Genomic DNA, 15,260 nt, shown 5'->3' on the forward strand with positions numbered 1-15,260 from the left:
TTTGAATTTTTAAAAAAATTAATAAATTATTAAAATTGAAATATTTTTTATTTTTTAAATTTAAACAAATAATTCAAATAAATAAATAAAGAAACCAATAAACTTCAATTTAAATTTTTTGAAATTAGAAGGTAAGCTTATTAATGAAATTGATATTCATTTATTATTATATTTATTGTAATTATTACATTAAAATATTATATATGAAAATAGAAAAATCCAAAAACTAACATATGAAAAAAAAATTAATTCAAAATTATCAAAAATTGATATTTGTCAAATTGAAAGAAAGCATGCCATGTGACAAAAAAATTCTTTATTTATTAGAGAGGATTTTTGAAATAATAATATCTAAATGTTTATTTTTGATTTTTTTTTTCAATTTTTAAAAATTTAAAATGCACATAATATTTTTATTTATATATGTAATGTATTAAATGTAATTAATATGATAGTAAATTACAATTAATACATTTCTTCTTTATTTATTATAAATCCTAACCTTAAAAGAATTTTTATATTTATGTTACAATATAAATAGTTACCTCATCAAAAACAAATTTTTCTAGACAATTATTGTAAGCTTAACAATATCAGATTTAATGTTGTATTCAAAAAAGTTTTTGAAAATCTATTATTTAGAACAATTATTTAAAATGTCAATAGATTTTTATTAATATAAATTGAATTATTTATTTATTCTATCATTTTGTTTGTATTTATTTTAATATTTTACTTAAAAATCGTATAACATTTACGCATTTATATATTCTTTTTAATCAATCCGTATAGTGTATTATATGGGTTTCACAACTAGTTTAGTTTAAAATAAATATATATTCTAACTTTTCCCCAACCATTGTCCACGTTGATACGAAGTACATGGGTCAAGTACAATGTTGGGTGCAATATTAAGGTCTTCTTGTATACACACCACTAGAAGGCTTGTGGTGTGTATACACCTCATCATCTTCTTTTTCCACCCTCCTTCCATTCAATCTGGTATACTCACAACGAAGGATATGGTTGTGGTGGGTTTAAGCTGCAAGTGAGAAGAAGAAGAAAGGAAGAGAGAAGAAAGAGTCCATGGTGGATTGTGGTGGTCAACACGAGAGACCATGCTCGTGGTTCCAGATCAGAACCATGAGAGGACTGAGATGGTGTGCACAGATAACCACCGTAGCCACCTGGACCACAAAGTGCTTCATGATACCATACCGAACGACCTAACTTTTCTTTTGAATAAAACCATGTCTAAGAATTATAAGGGATCGGTAATGATGTGAATATTGCATAAATGTGTTGTATCAGTTTAAGTTTGTATTTTGTGAGTCCAGTAAAAATTAAACATGAACCCATAAAATGGTATTTGACTTTGTACAAATTAAAAAGGGAAATCTCCAGAAAAGTCCTAAAATTTTAGTCGAATTTATGAAAAAGTCTCAAACTAAATTTTTAGTAAACTAACAAAAAAGGACAAAATACCGGCTAAATATGTGATAGTTGTTACCATGTGAGGTATGAATGTTGCGTGGTAGTTAGGTTAAACAACATAAGAGGAGCACCTACTAAGTACATCTCACCATCATACTCATACCGATGCATAGGAGGAACGTAGAGTTTGAAGTGGTCAACAAGCAATAGAGGAGTACTTATACCACCAATTTATTCCTAGAAATTAGCAACAAATGTATTTTTTTTAGAATAAAAATATTTGTTATGTTTATAAATGATTTGTTAATAATAATATCCATTAATTCCATGGTAATTTTAAAAAAAGTCTCAATATTTTGGTTATCAGGTAATTTTCGAAAAGGTCCCAAAAATTTGAGCAAGCTGACGACAAAGGACAGAATACCAGCTAAATCTGCGAAACTGGCTGAAAATGGTTTTTTCGAATTTTTAGCCGGTATTATGTGCTAGGGATGAGCATGGGTCGATTTAGGTCGGTTTTTGGCTAAACCCAAACCAAACCGTAGAAAGTCGGTTTTTCGGTTTTTAAAACCATATAGGTTCGGTTTTTGCATGGGTCGGTTTTTTGGTTTTCCGGGTTGGGTTTATGGGTTTTCGGTTTTAAACCGTGGGTTTATGAGCTCCTGTTTTTTTTTTCTTTCTAGTTTTTGGGTTCAAACATAGTGAAAATACGTTGCGATAAATAGTATTGTATCTACTTTAAATATACTAAAATAAAGAGTACGAATTCTAGTATTATAAAAGCATAAAAGTGTTCAAAAGATCAAAGTTTAACACCGTTAACAGTTTGTTGAAAATAAACACAAAGTATTAAAGAGATAAAGTCTAAAGTCTAAAACTAAAAGTTTAAATCATAATATAAATAATGTATATGTGGGTCGGTTCGGTTTTTATGGGCGGTTTTATACGTCAAAACCGAACCAAACCTTTATTTTTCGGTTTTTGTAAAATTCAAACCTAAACCGTCGGTTATTGCTTTGGTTTCGGTTTTTCGGTTTCGGTTATGTCGGTTTTTTTTTTCGGTTTTTCGGTTTTCGGTTCGGTTTTTGCTCATCCCTATTATGTGCTTTTCTGTAAACAAAATTTAGTTTGTAACATTTTCTTAAATTAGACTAAAATTTTAGGACTTTTCTGGAGATTTTCCAATTAAAAACCTCAACTTTCAAAACATACTTAACAAGATTGAAACAAAAAACCTCGCTTTCAACACAAATTTTCACAATTTTACAAGTAACAACCGCTAATGCTTTGTATTCCAATTTAGTAGATTTGAAAAAGTTTGTTGTTTATTATTTCTAGGAAGTTGAAGATTTTCCAAGGACCAAGAAACAAACAAAAACCAATTACAAATTTTATAATACTTATATGGAAACTTAAATTGCTTCATACTTATATACTTCCCCAACCAACATCAATATGAACCACTCCAAAATGAAGTTGATCTAAGTTTACATCTTAGATGCTTCATATTTAAGGTGATCGCCACTTAAAAAAAACATGAGCAACTAAACATGAATTGGACGACTTATCTATAGTAATTCCCTCACCATAATTACTTTTTATATATCTCAAATGTGATGGCATGTGCAACACCTGATTCAAGTATTTCTCTGTTTGGACCCTTGGGTGTTAATGTTTTGCAAAACTGGTGCACTACGGATCGCGGGTCTTAACCACGTACGCGGGGCGTATATGGAGTACACATGGCGTACGTGGGCATGAGTGAAAGCCTAATTTTTAGGGTTTTCACCATATTTAAACCTTGTGATAGCCTCTTTTGGTCATGTTTAGACAACCTCCACCCTCTTTTGTCTAGAAATCGAAACCCTAGTGAGTTCTTGAAAGTTTTAAGCCATAAAGTTAGTTTGTTGGTGCTTTGTGAAGGAGAAGAAGAAGTGGACCATCTGGAGGTGTGTTTGGAGCTTGAGGATTTGGGTTTAGTTCATCATTTGCTAACCTTTTGATCTAAAAAGCTCCTATCTTGCTAATCTATGATGCTAGATCTAGTTATGTGATATTTTCTGCTTTTTGAGTCCTTGGAGGGATTGTTGAGCCTCTTGATTCACTCAAGAATTGATTGATGGTAGATCTAGGGTTCTTTTGGTCCCTTTGTCCCTAAAAATGCAAGCTTTGAGGTGTTTATAGACTCATGCATGTGTTAAGACCATTTGTTAAGTTCTTTTGAGCTATAGAACCCCATTAAGCCATGCATGCATGTAAAATTGCCAACTTTACGTGATACGCCACTTTAAGAAGGTCACATGTGAGAGTTGGGTTGAAGGCTTAATCGAATAAGAGCTTAATGATGAACGTTGGCCAACTGGGGAGTACGTTGGGCGTACAAGATGGTACGCTGCGCGTACAAGCCCCAGAGCGTGTACGCTAAGCGTACGAGCTGAGTACGCCCCGCGTACTCAACAGTGAGCTTCAGAGGTTTGGGCTTTTTGATATTGGGCCCATGTTGGACCTTAGGTGTCTAGGGCTTGTTGGGCCATCAAAACTCTATTTTTGGGATAACGCTATTTTATTGGACTCTTTTGGTTGATGGCCCATGAAGGGATTTGGGTCCAATTTGGAAAATTGGGCCATATTTGGGCCTTGGGTGATCATTTTGGAATTTGGGCCTTTTGGATAGTTGGCTTGGGCCTTGGCCTTCGGCCAAGTTAGGTAAAGGGTGAAAGGGTCTTTTATCTTAGTTTGGACTCTTAGTGTGAGTCGAGATCCAATTATTAATTGGATGCTATTTTATGTTGATAGCGCGGGCATATTAGCGGATCAATAACCAAAGATTTATCTGTGAGATTCAGCAGTCTGAGTTAAGTCTTCTCCCAGTGCTCGTGAGTCGAAGGCACTAATGCCGACTCACTAAATTATGTATTTAGGATGCTAGCTATCTTTGTGGCTCTCGCATGTTTGTATGAGCCTGTGTGGTAGAATAGTTATATTTGTGATGATCGGCTGGGTCTAGCTGTTATTATTGTGTTATGATGTGTGAATGAGACTGTTGATAGTCTCCAGGGTTTCTGATAACCCACCGAGACTGCTGATAGTCCCCAGGGTTGCTGATAACCCATATCTGTTTATTTGTGTTGTGTTGTGTGTGGTATTTTGTGGAACTCACTAAGCCTTGTGCTTACGGTTTTTATGGTTATGGTTTCAAGTATTTTCGGTTCAAAAGGGAAGGGCCCGACTTGATCACAGTGCATCCACTCATGTTTCCGCATTATGATGGTTTTGGGATTGTACTCTGATAATTGTTTTCTTATAAAGTACTTTTGAATATTTAGTAAAAGGATATTGAATGCCGACTTAAAGATAATCAATATTTTGGTTGAATTAAAAATGAAATTTTTACATCTAAATTTTCGGGATGTTACAAGTTGGTATCAGATCTTTGGTTTGAGGGACTCAGGCACACCCTCAGTTATGTCTGGACTCAAACTAATGAATTGATAATCTTTTGAAAAAAAATAAATTTCTAAAAGCATTTTATAAAGACAAAAGGGGTGTGATGCGTGTAATTGGTTGAGCTCAAGTAAGTGATTCCCAGAACACCCATACATGTTGATACGCTATATGATTTGAATGTTTGCATGCATGGACAAGGCTAGGGATACACTTAGAAATCGCATGATAGAGTGTCCTGATATGTGATGCCTTGTAGTCTAAGAAACATGGGATGCTAGGTTGGGAATATGTGTTGGTATCATAGATTGCTAAATGCATGCTTTTAAATTGTATATGATTAGGATCATATAACCCTAGAATGACCGATTTGGCCTTATTTCATGTTCCTAGTTTGGTTGTGGTCCTAGGGTAGAGTCTTTTATTCGACATTCTATTTGATCTTGTATTGTGTATAATTTGCATGCGTAAGGCAATCGACAGAGAGAGTGGAAGTTCCTAGCATGAGTTGTAGTATGTGAGTTTGGATGTTCTTCGAGAAACGCATTGACCACAATTTCTCATCTCCCTACACTCCACAACAAAACGGTGTGGTCGAAAGAAGTAACAGAACCCTAGTTGAAGCTGCTCGATTGTTGCTCAATTTTACAAGGAAAGATACAAAAGAAATGCATACATCTACAGCTCATATCTAAGAAAATATTGGATTTTATGGAAACTTACATTATCATTTTACAAGGAAAAGATACAAAGAAAATACCTACATTTATAGTTCGTATTAAAGAAAATATCGGATTTTCTAGAAGTATACAAAAATTCATTTTACACGAAAACGTAAAAAAATCCTTATCACACAAAATGCTTATGAACTCACCAACTTAATTGTTGACACTTTTCAAAATCACTTGTATTCTCAGGAAACCAGTAGACAGGTATTCAACCCTTCTTAAGGACCGGCGTCGTCGTTTCATGTTTTCTACTTTTCAGTTATTTGTATTCAAATTTTGAACAAAACAGAGATTTGTAAACAATGTAATACTTGTAATCTCAATGTAAGATGTTTTGGGTTGCTATGATTCATTTATATTCAATTTTTATGATACTGTGAAATGACGTCATCTACCCTCGGACGTTTCCGCCATTCCAGTTCGGGGGTGTGACACCTCACGGCAAGACGCAGCTGCTGGATATCCCTGTATCAAAATAGGAGGATATTACTATGAATTTCATCACAAAGCTTCCTAGTACCGCACGGGGAGTGGATTCGATTTGGGTCATTGTGGATCGGTTGACCAAGAGTTCCCATTTCATTCCGATCCAGGAGAGTATTTCAGCCGAGAAGCTGGCCGACATCTACTTCAGGGAGGTAGTAGCTCGACACGGAGTGCCTGTTTCCGTGATTTTTGATTGAGATGTACGATTCACTTCCAAATTCTAGAAGAGATTTCATGATGAGTTGGGTACTCATCTGCACTTTAGCACGACTTTTCACCCGCAGACGGATGGTCAGAGTGAGTAGACCATCCAGAATTTGGAGGATATGCTGCGGGGGTGTGTCTTAGACTTTGGTGGCAGCTGGGATAACTATCTTTCCTTGGTAGAGTTTTCCTATAATAATAGCTACCACGCCAATATCAACCGACCTCCCTTCGAGATGATTTATGGGAGGAAGTGCAGAACCCCGATATGATGTGGTGAGGTTGGACCGAGGGTCATGGGGAGTACCGAAGTGGTACTCAAGATGACATAAAGGATCCAGCAGGTCCGGAGTAGACTCCAAACGGCCCAGAGTCGGCAGAAGAGCTACGCCAACAGACGACGATCAAACCTGGTGTTTCAGGTAGGAGATATGGTCCTCCTGAAGGAGTCACCTTGGAAGGGTATCATCTGGTTCAGGAAGCGGGGCAAGTTGGGCCCTAGATACATTGGACCGTTCAGGGTATTGGCCTGGATGGTCCGGGTGGCGTATCGACTGGATCTGCCAACCGAACTTAGTCAGATCCACAACACCTTTCATGTCTCCTAGCTGCGGAAGTGCTTGGTAGATGACTCCGCAGTGGTGCCTTTAGAGGATATTCAGGTGGATGATAGCCCGAACTACATCGATCTACCGGTAGCCATCCTCGACAGGAAGACGAAGGATCTGAGGAACAAGGGGGTAGAGTTAGTGAAGGTGTAATGGAAGCACCGCAAGGGCTCGGAATGGACTTGAGAGCCGGAGGACGAGATGAGGGAGCACTACACAGAGCTATTTCCAGATCCAGCAAACTTCGAAGACGAAGTCTAAAATAATTGAGGGAGATTTGTAACGCCCGGTTCCTGGTATGTATTTTAAATGAATTTATTCAGTTTTCTACAGGAACTCGACGAGTTGGAGGCCCTAAACTCGTCGAGTAGGAACGAAATTTGGACGCGGAAGTTAAAGCCTACTTGATGAGTTGAGAGCCTCAACTCGACGAGTAGGGATGCCAAAATGAAACCTTAATTTTCAGAGTATATCACTCTATTTAAACACCTTAACCTCCAAAGGCTGGCCTCATTTACAGCCTCCATCATCCCAAACCCTAGCCACGAAACCCTAGTTCACTTTTGAGTGTTTTGAGCCATTTTTGTGCATTCTTTGTGAATTTGAAGAAGAGGATTCTTGAAGAAGGAGCAAGGACGTGAAGGAGAAGAGTAGATCCAGAAGTTGAGCTCCATTTCTGGTTCATTGGAGGTATAAAGCTCCTATCTTGTCTATTCAATGTTTAGATCTAGTTTTAGAGTGATTTTTCCATGTTTTGGTCCAAGAATGTTAGTCTTTGGGACTTGGACGTCCAATGTGGGGAAAACTGTAGCACCTGGTTCCTGGTACGTAAATCTTATTTGAGTATTTTCCATTTTTAGCCTTGGACTCGGCGAGTCATAGGTTCGACTCGCCGAGTAGAGACGGGAACCGGGACACGTTTAAGTTGGAGACTCGGCGAGTCACCGCTGTTGGATGAAACCCTAAGTTTCAGGGGTTTGCACCCTATTTAATCACTCATTTCCGCCCTAAGCCAGCCCCCATTCACCCTTAGAGCCCCAACCATCGTTCAAAGCTTATTTCCTTGAGAATTTGAAGAATTCTTGTGTGTTTTGAAGATTTGGAGAAGGGAGAAGAGTGGATCAAGAAGAAGAAGAGGAAGTCAGCCATCTTTGAGCAATCTCAGAGTTTCCTTTGAGGTAAAACTCGTTTTCCCTCTGTTTCTATGCTTATTACTCCATTAAAGTCTTTCTTGAGCCCTTACCCAAGCTTGGTTGTGCATTGTTGGTTGATTCAAGTTGATTAGCCTTTAGATCTAGACCCTATTCAGTCCCTGGAACATGGATCTACCGCCTTTATGGACCCATGTTGCTTGTACACCCTAGATCTACCCTTTTGGTGCATTTTGAACCCTAAAAATCTCATTGAGGAATATTTACACGTAAAGTTGGAAACTTTACGTGTTATTCATGATCTAGGAACCCAGATCTATGAAAGGCATGGACTGGATTCAAGCAAAATCACGTATATAATGATTGCATGGTAACGACTCGGCGAGTCGTTCATCTGACTCGGCGAGTCTGCTCGCGAGTCTCCGAGTTGTCCCCTTTTCGTTGTTTGAGTAGGAGTAGTGAGTCACGGGGTGTGAGTCAGTGAGTTGGAAGCCAAACTCATCCATGAAGGAACTCGGCGAGTCATTGCCCTGACTCGACGAGTTCAAGGCAATCTTCTTAGATCAAGAACAGACTCGGTGAGTTGTTCATACAACTCGGCGAGTCACAACATAAGTGTTCATCGGATGAAGATGAACTCGGCGAGTTGTTCATACAACTCGGCGACTCGGATGAAGGACTTGATCTTTAGTCTGAAAGGAGAACTCGTCGAGTCAACGCCTAACTCGACGAGTAGAGTCGGGATCCAGGACAGTCGATTGGATAGGGACTCGGCGAGTTGGCGGGCCAACTCGGTGAGTCGGGTCAATTGAAAGTTGACTCTGACTTTGACTTAGGACATGATCAGGGGTAAAATGGTCATTTTACCCAAAGGTCAGTTAGCAGTGATTGATTGGGTGTGTTGTAGGAATTACATGTGACATCCCCATTTTCACGGCCAGAAAAGACCGATTTTGTTTATGCTTTATAAAAATCAGAGTACTTCTTTTAATAAAAATGTTGCGGAATTTGTCCCCAGAAAAACATGATAAATACGTTATTAAAACATTTTCGAAGAAACGTATTTTATTCATTTTAAAACGTTTGGGATGTCATCGTCAATACAGGAACATAAGCATAAACGAAACTTACATTTATTTACACTAGTGATCTACATCTCTTTAATCTCTCAGTGTAATGTCACTTCATATCGACACCTGTGATTTAAATAAACTGAGTGGGTCAGGTTGGGAAACCTGGTGAGTACATAGGGTTTTCAACCCACAATAATATAATTATTATGTTTAAACAATCAAGCAATTAAACCCCATTACCCATCCCCATTATATTTTCTATTCTTAAGGACTTACCCTAAGAATCAGATATTCCTCGTTCATTCATTCCTATGGATCATCCTAAGGAATCGGCATGAAGTCCATCGTTGCCATGGTCTACACAACAGGCACTAAGTCTGCATAGTCGCCAGGGTTTAGGCACTAAGTCTGCATAGTCGCCAGGGTTTTGGCATCAAGTCTGCATGATCACCAAGGTTTTGGCACCAAGTCTGCATGGTCACCAAGGTTTAGAGTACACCGGGTGAACACATCGTTCACAACACCTACAGGTTGCGAGCCTGCTAGTGTTCCACTGGACTGTCTAGAATAGTCCGTGGTTGTCATCCATACTCTACTGAATGACGGGGACATCGTTTGGGAAAAAGGTTTCTCACATCGTCCACCTCTCACCCTCACCTCGTGGTCTATAACACCTCTCAACTCATCATCCAACTCATATTCCATCTATTACATCTACCCAAGTTTTACCCCAACATTATCGTAGATATAAAATATGTATACAGTTTAAATAATTTAAAACATGTATAAAATCGTTCATCCAACATAGACAACAAGTATTCAGATAATATGCACGCATAGCACGTAATTTATATAAAATACTTCATATCTATGTGTAAGATGAAAGTAACTATGCACTCACCTGGGAAGGTGGTGACTCGTCACTCGGACAGCACTTCGTTACTCTTAAAACGATTTCCTCGACAAACCTAGTATCAATATGACTAGGGTTTAGTTTGACGTTAATCGCGACAAATTAATAGTCTAGCTATTATTATTATTATTATTATTATATAAGCGTTAAATAACACTCAATATAACTAATAATCATAGCCCAAATACTTATTATAATTTCATAATAACGTTACTATATTAAAACATAAGCTATACTAAAGATAGGGTAGGCATAGCTCACTTACAGCTGGTTTTCTCGAAAACCGGGCTTCGCTGGAGCAGCGTTCCCAAGCCGAAAGGCTCTTTTTTCGGGACTCTGGGAGCCTCGGGGCTTGCTTCGGGTGCTAAGGGGTTTACCTAGGCTTTAGGGGGGTTAGGATAGGCTAGAGAGAGAGAGAGAGTATAGAGAGAGAAAGAAGTGGGGAAAGGTGTGAGAAATGAGAGAACCCGACACTTCTATTTATAGGGTGAAATCCTGACGGACTTGCCGAGTCGGTTTACCGACTCGCCGAGTCAGTGCCACGTGTCATCACCTGATGGCTTTCCTTGGGGAGAAAGCCTTGGCCCATATTCAGCCACGTCACCATTTTTGCAACAGCACCCTGCTGACTTCTAAACCCTGTAACTTTCGCATACGAGCTCTGTTTTTGACATTCTTTTTTTCCACGCGTAGGTAAAAACAAGATCTACAACTTTCATATATACCCCATCGGCTAATTCTCGACCGATCTCAAATTTAAAAGTAGGAGGCGTTTAGACTGTTAAATGACCGCGAAGAATTCGTAACTCCTTCATACGGACTCCGTTTTCGTCTATCTTTTTACCGTTGAGTTCCTATTAAAGAGATCTTCAACTCTCATTTAGGTCGCGTAAGCCAAAAACCGCTCTAACTAAAATTTCAAGTTTCGGGCTGTGCACTGCTAAGCCGAATGTTAGAAAAATCATAACTTCCTCATACGAAGTCAGATTTGGGCGTTCTTTTTATGGATTTTCTCGGTTTAACATATTCTACGACTTTCGTTTAGATCACTAAGGCTAAATCGCGCTCTATCGTAAATTCACTTTTTACGCTTCCCGGTGTCGTGCCGGTTTTGCTGTAAAACTTCGACGGGCCATAACTTCTTCGTTATAACTCGGATTTCGGCGTTCTTTATATGTACGGAAACCTTGAGACATATTCTACAACTTGGTTAAAATTATTTATTCTAAATAATCTTTTGTCGAAAAGTCGTTTTCGACCCTTATTGCTTCTAAATTGGCTAGCCCGGATCTGCGGGCGTTACAATTATCTCTCCCTTAGGATGATTACGTCCCGGAATCATCAACGAAACAGGGCTCGTATAATGAATCCATACATCATCTCTTCATCCTAGGTAATAATTATAACTTCTATATTCCTTCAAGTCTATCTCTTAGACTCAGGTCTCTTAGAGTCAAATTCCGGAATGGAATATGCCTTCCTTCATGGTCTAATGTGATATAATCACATTTTAACATGTAGAATTTCTAGCTACCAACTTATTTTAACAACGAGCGCGATACTTCTATTGATCGCTTTGATTTCCATTGTTTGGTTTAAGTCGGACGCTACATCAAACTTGGTTCTCCGAACCTCGTAACATACTTATCATAGTCGGACTCAATTCGCTATGACCACTAGGGTCGGAATAACAATCATCCTCTTAGTCATTACCGAAACGATGGTAACGACATGCTTGAATAAAACGAAATCATTTACTAGCTTCTTGGTAACCTTGTGACTTTCCCTGATCCAAGTGTGAGTCCTATGCTTCCGGTAGTATATGCATCTACTACCTTTCGCACCTACTCATACTCGTCCCAAGTATTGTCTCGCAGTCCCCAAGTCACCATACAGGAAAATCACATAACAGTTTAACACATCAGATAACAAAACGAAGGTTTTATTATTTCTTGAAACGATTACATATGTGTTCAAGTTCACCCTAGACTATTCCTCTAATAGGCTACATCATAAGATACTATGGCTACTGCATAACTTGATCTTCAGATATGAAGTCCTCATCCTTGATTCCTCGCATGGTTTTCTGCTTCGTCGAGGATCATGTGGAATGACCTTGGCCTTGGTGGAGTGTTTGGCCTTGCTGCCTCGTTTTTCTTTGGGCAGTCCCTAGAAATATGCCCTTCTTCGTTACATCCATAGCACACCTTCTTGTTGGACACACACTTGCTGGCGTAATGCCCTGCCTTTCCACATTTGTAGAAAGTCACCTCCTCGCTACATTTCCCAAAGTGCTTCTTTTTATAGTTTTCGCACCACTTGGCTTCACCTCCTCCTCCTTCATCAATCTTTGAGAATTTCCTTTCTTTGTTGGATTTTGAAGATCCTTCATGCTTCCTTTTCTCGCCAACTTCAGCTCTCTCCAGACCCTTTTCCCTAATCTGGGTCTCAACATTCCTGTCCCATATGGCTCCTTTCAAAGTGGTTGCTTGCTTGACCATTGGCCCAAAGTCTGCTGGTAATCCATGGGCAAACTTGTTGACCTTGGAGAGCTCAGTTGGAACTAGGTAAGGAACAAGATTCATTTTCTCCGTAAAACTTGCAGCATACTCGATGACACTCATCCTTCCATTCTTTAGATTCTGGAACTCATTGTTGATCTCCAGAAGATCCTGCTCAGAGCAGTACTGCATCTTTAACTACACCAGAAAATCTTCCCATGACATCTTGCTCGCTTCTCCTTTGGGCATCGAATCGGCTAGTAGCTTCCACCAGCTTAGTACTCCAGATTTCAATAGAGGAACCGCGAGAGCGGTCTTCTGCCTGTTGCTACACTCGCAACTCTCAAACATCGTCTCCATCTCAGAGATCCAGTTCATGACTTCCACCGGCGTCGGGCTTCCAGATAGACTCGGTGGTTTGGACACCATGAAATCCTTATATTTGCATCCACGTCCATCATTTCCTCCATCCTGATGGTTTTGCCTAACTATCGGTGGGTTGGTGTAACGCCCGTAGATCAGGGCTAGTTAATTTAGAGGCAATAGGCGTCAAAAATGACTTTTTGAAGGAAGATTATCTATAAGGATTAATCTTAACCAAGTTTTAGTATGTGTCACAAGGTTTCCGTGCATATAAAGAACGCCAAAATCCGAGTTATAACGAAGAAGTTATGACCTGTCGAAGTTTCGCGACAGAACCGGCACGACCCAGCGCGACGTAAATAGTGAATTTAAGGTAGATAGATATCTATCCTTAGTGATCTAAATGAGAATTGAAGATCTCATCGATAGTAGTACAACAACGGAAAGACAGACGGAATCGGAGTTCAGATGAAGGAGTTATGAATTTTGAACGGAGTTTTCCTGTCTCGGCCTACTAAAGATAATATATAAGTAATATACTTATAATATATTAAAAATAAAGTCAAAATTAGCCAATGGAGTCTAAACAAGAGTTTTAGAGCATAATCTGACCTTCGCGGCGATAGAAAGAACGTGGAAAACGGAGTTCGTATGCGAAAGTTATGGATTTCTGAAGTTCGGGGCGCGAAACCCCAAAACTGTCAGAGACCACGACGTGGCAAGTGTCCTGACACCTCCGGAAGGCCCCCAGATGCCACTTGGGATGACGCATGCAGTGACGACCAAGCCCACGACGTGGAAAAAGGTTGCCACGACGTGGCAAGGGCCAAATTTGCCCTATAAATAGATTTGAAGGGCCAGACGTTTAGGGTTGCTATTTTCTCTCTTCTCTCTCCCGTTTTGCATCGTTTTGCGTGCCAGAAATACCCCGAAGCCCCGGTATTATTCTCGAGCCCCGAGGCAAGTCCCGAGATCCCGAAGATCCCGAGAAGTGCGGTTCCCGAGTCGAAGCTCTGCCCGCGAGAAGTTCGATTTTTGTAGAGATCTTCCAGATCTGCTGAGGATTTATACTTCTGCAAGTCGTAGTGCTGTCCGATCATCTTCTGATCAAGTGAGTGTATACTACCTTTCATAAACACGATAATAATACAAGTATGGTTTGAGTGTATTAAGTATATTGTTGTTTATATGTGTGGGTGTGTAGTTACTTTCTTCTGACACATAAATATGAAGTATTTGCTATGAAATACGAACTATGTGTTTATATGTTATTTGTCTATTTGAGATGGGCATGGAAATTGGAGTTTTATACAGGTGTTAAATGATTTAAACTGTGTAAGTATTTATATCTACAAAATTGTTGGGTAGAACATAGGTAGATGGAAATTGTTGGTGACTATGGAGTTAGCGCCTATTGTATAAACCTTGGTGACTATGGAGTTAGCGCCTATTGTTAGATGAACCTTGGTGACTATAGAGTTAGCGCCTACTGTTAGATAAACCTTGGTGACTATGGAGTTAATGCCTATCGTATAAATCTTGGTGACTATGGAGTTAGCACCTATCGTATAAATCTTGGTGACTATGGAGTTAGCACCTATCGTATAAATCTTGGTGACTATGGAGTTAGCGCCTATCGTATAAATCTTGGTGACTATGGAGTTAGCGCCTATTGTATAAACCTTGGTGACTATGGAGTTAGCGCCTATTGTATAAACCTTGGTGAGTATGGAGTTAGCGCCTATTTAGTAAACCTTGGTGACGATGTGACTTCGTGCCTGTTAAGTGAACCTTGGTGACTATGGAGTTAGCGTCGCTTGAGTAAACCCCGGCGACTATGGAGTTAGCGTCTGATAACTATGGATTTAGTACCTGATAGATAAACTTTGGCAGCAATGGACTTCGTGCCAATTCCTTAGGTAAATCCTTAGGAATGAATGAATGAAGGATAGTGGATTCTTAGGGTAAACCCTTGAGAAAATAAAGTAGATATGGGGATGGGTATTTGGGTTGGTTGTTTGATAATTGAATATAATAAATGTATTATTGTGGGTTGAAAACCCTATATGCTCACCAGGCTCCCAAGCCTGACCCACTCAGTTTTCTTTTCATTACAGGTAATGGAACAAGGGTATAAGTTGGTGGACTTGACGAGAGATTTTATGATTATAGATCAGTAGTCATAAATAACTATTGTAAGATCTATTTTATATTGTTTATGCTTTTGGTCTGTAACGAACATGACATCCCGAGGTTTTATTATTTAATGAAAGTACATTCTTTTCGAGAAATGTTTTGATAAATGGTTATCATATTTTATTTTGGGAATAAATTGTACAACCGTTTTCTTTAAAC

This window comes from Lactuca serriola, chromosome 8, assembly GCF_051521515.1.
Source record: "Lactuca serriola cultivar US96UC23 chromosome 8, Lser_US96UC23_V15, whole genome shotgun sequence".
In the NCBI taxonomy this organism is placed as follows: Eukaryota; Viridiplantae; Streptophyta; class Magnoliopsida; order Asterales; family Asteraceae; genus Lactuca; species Lactuca serriola.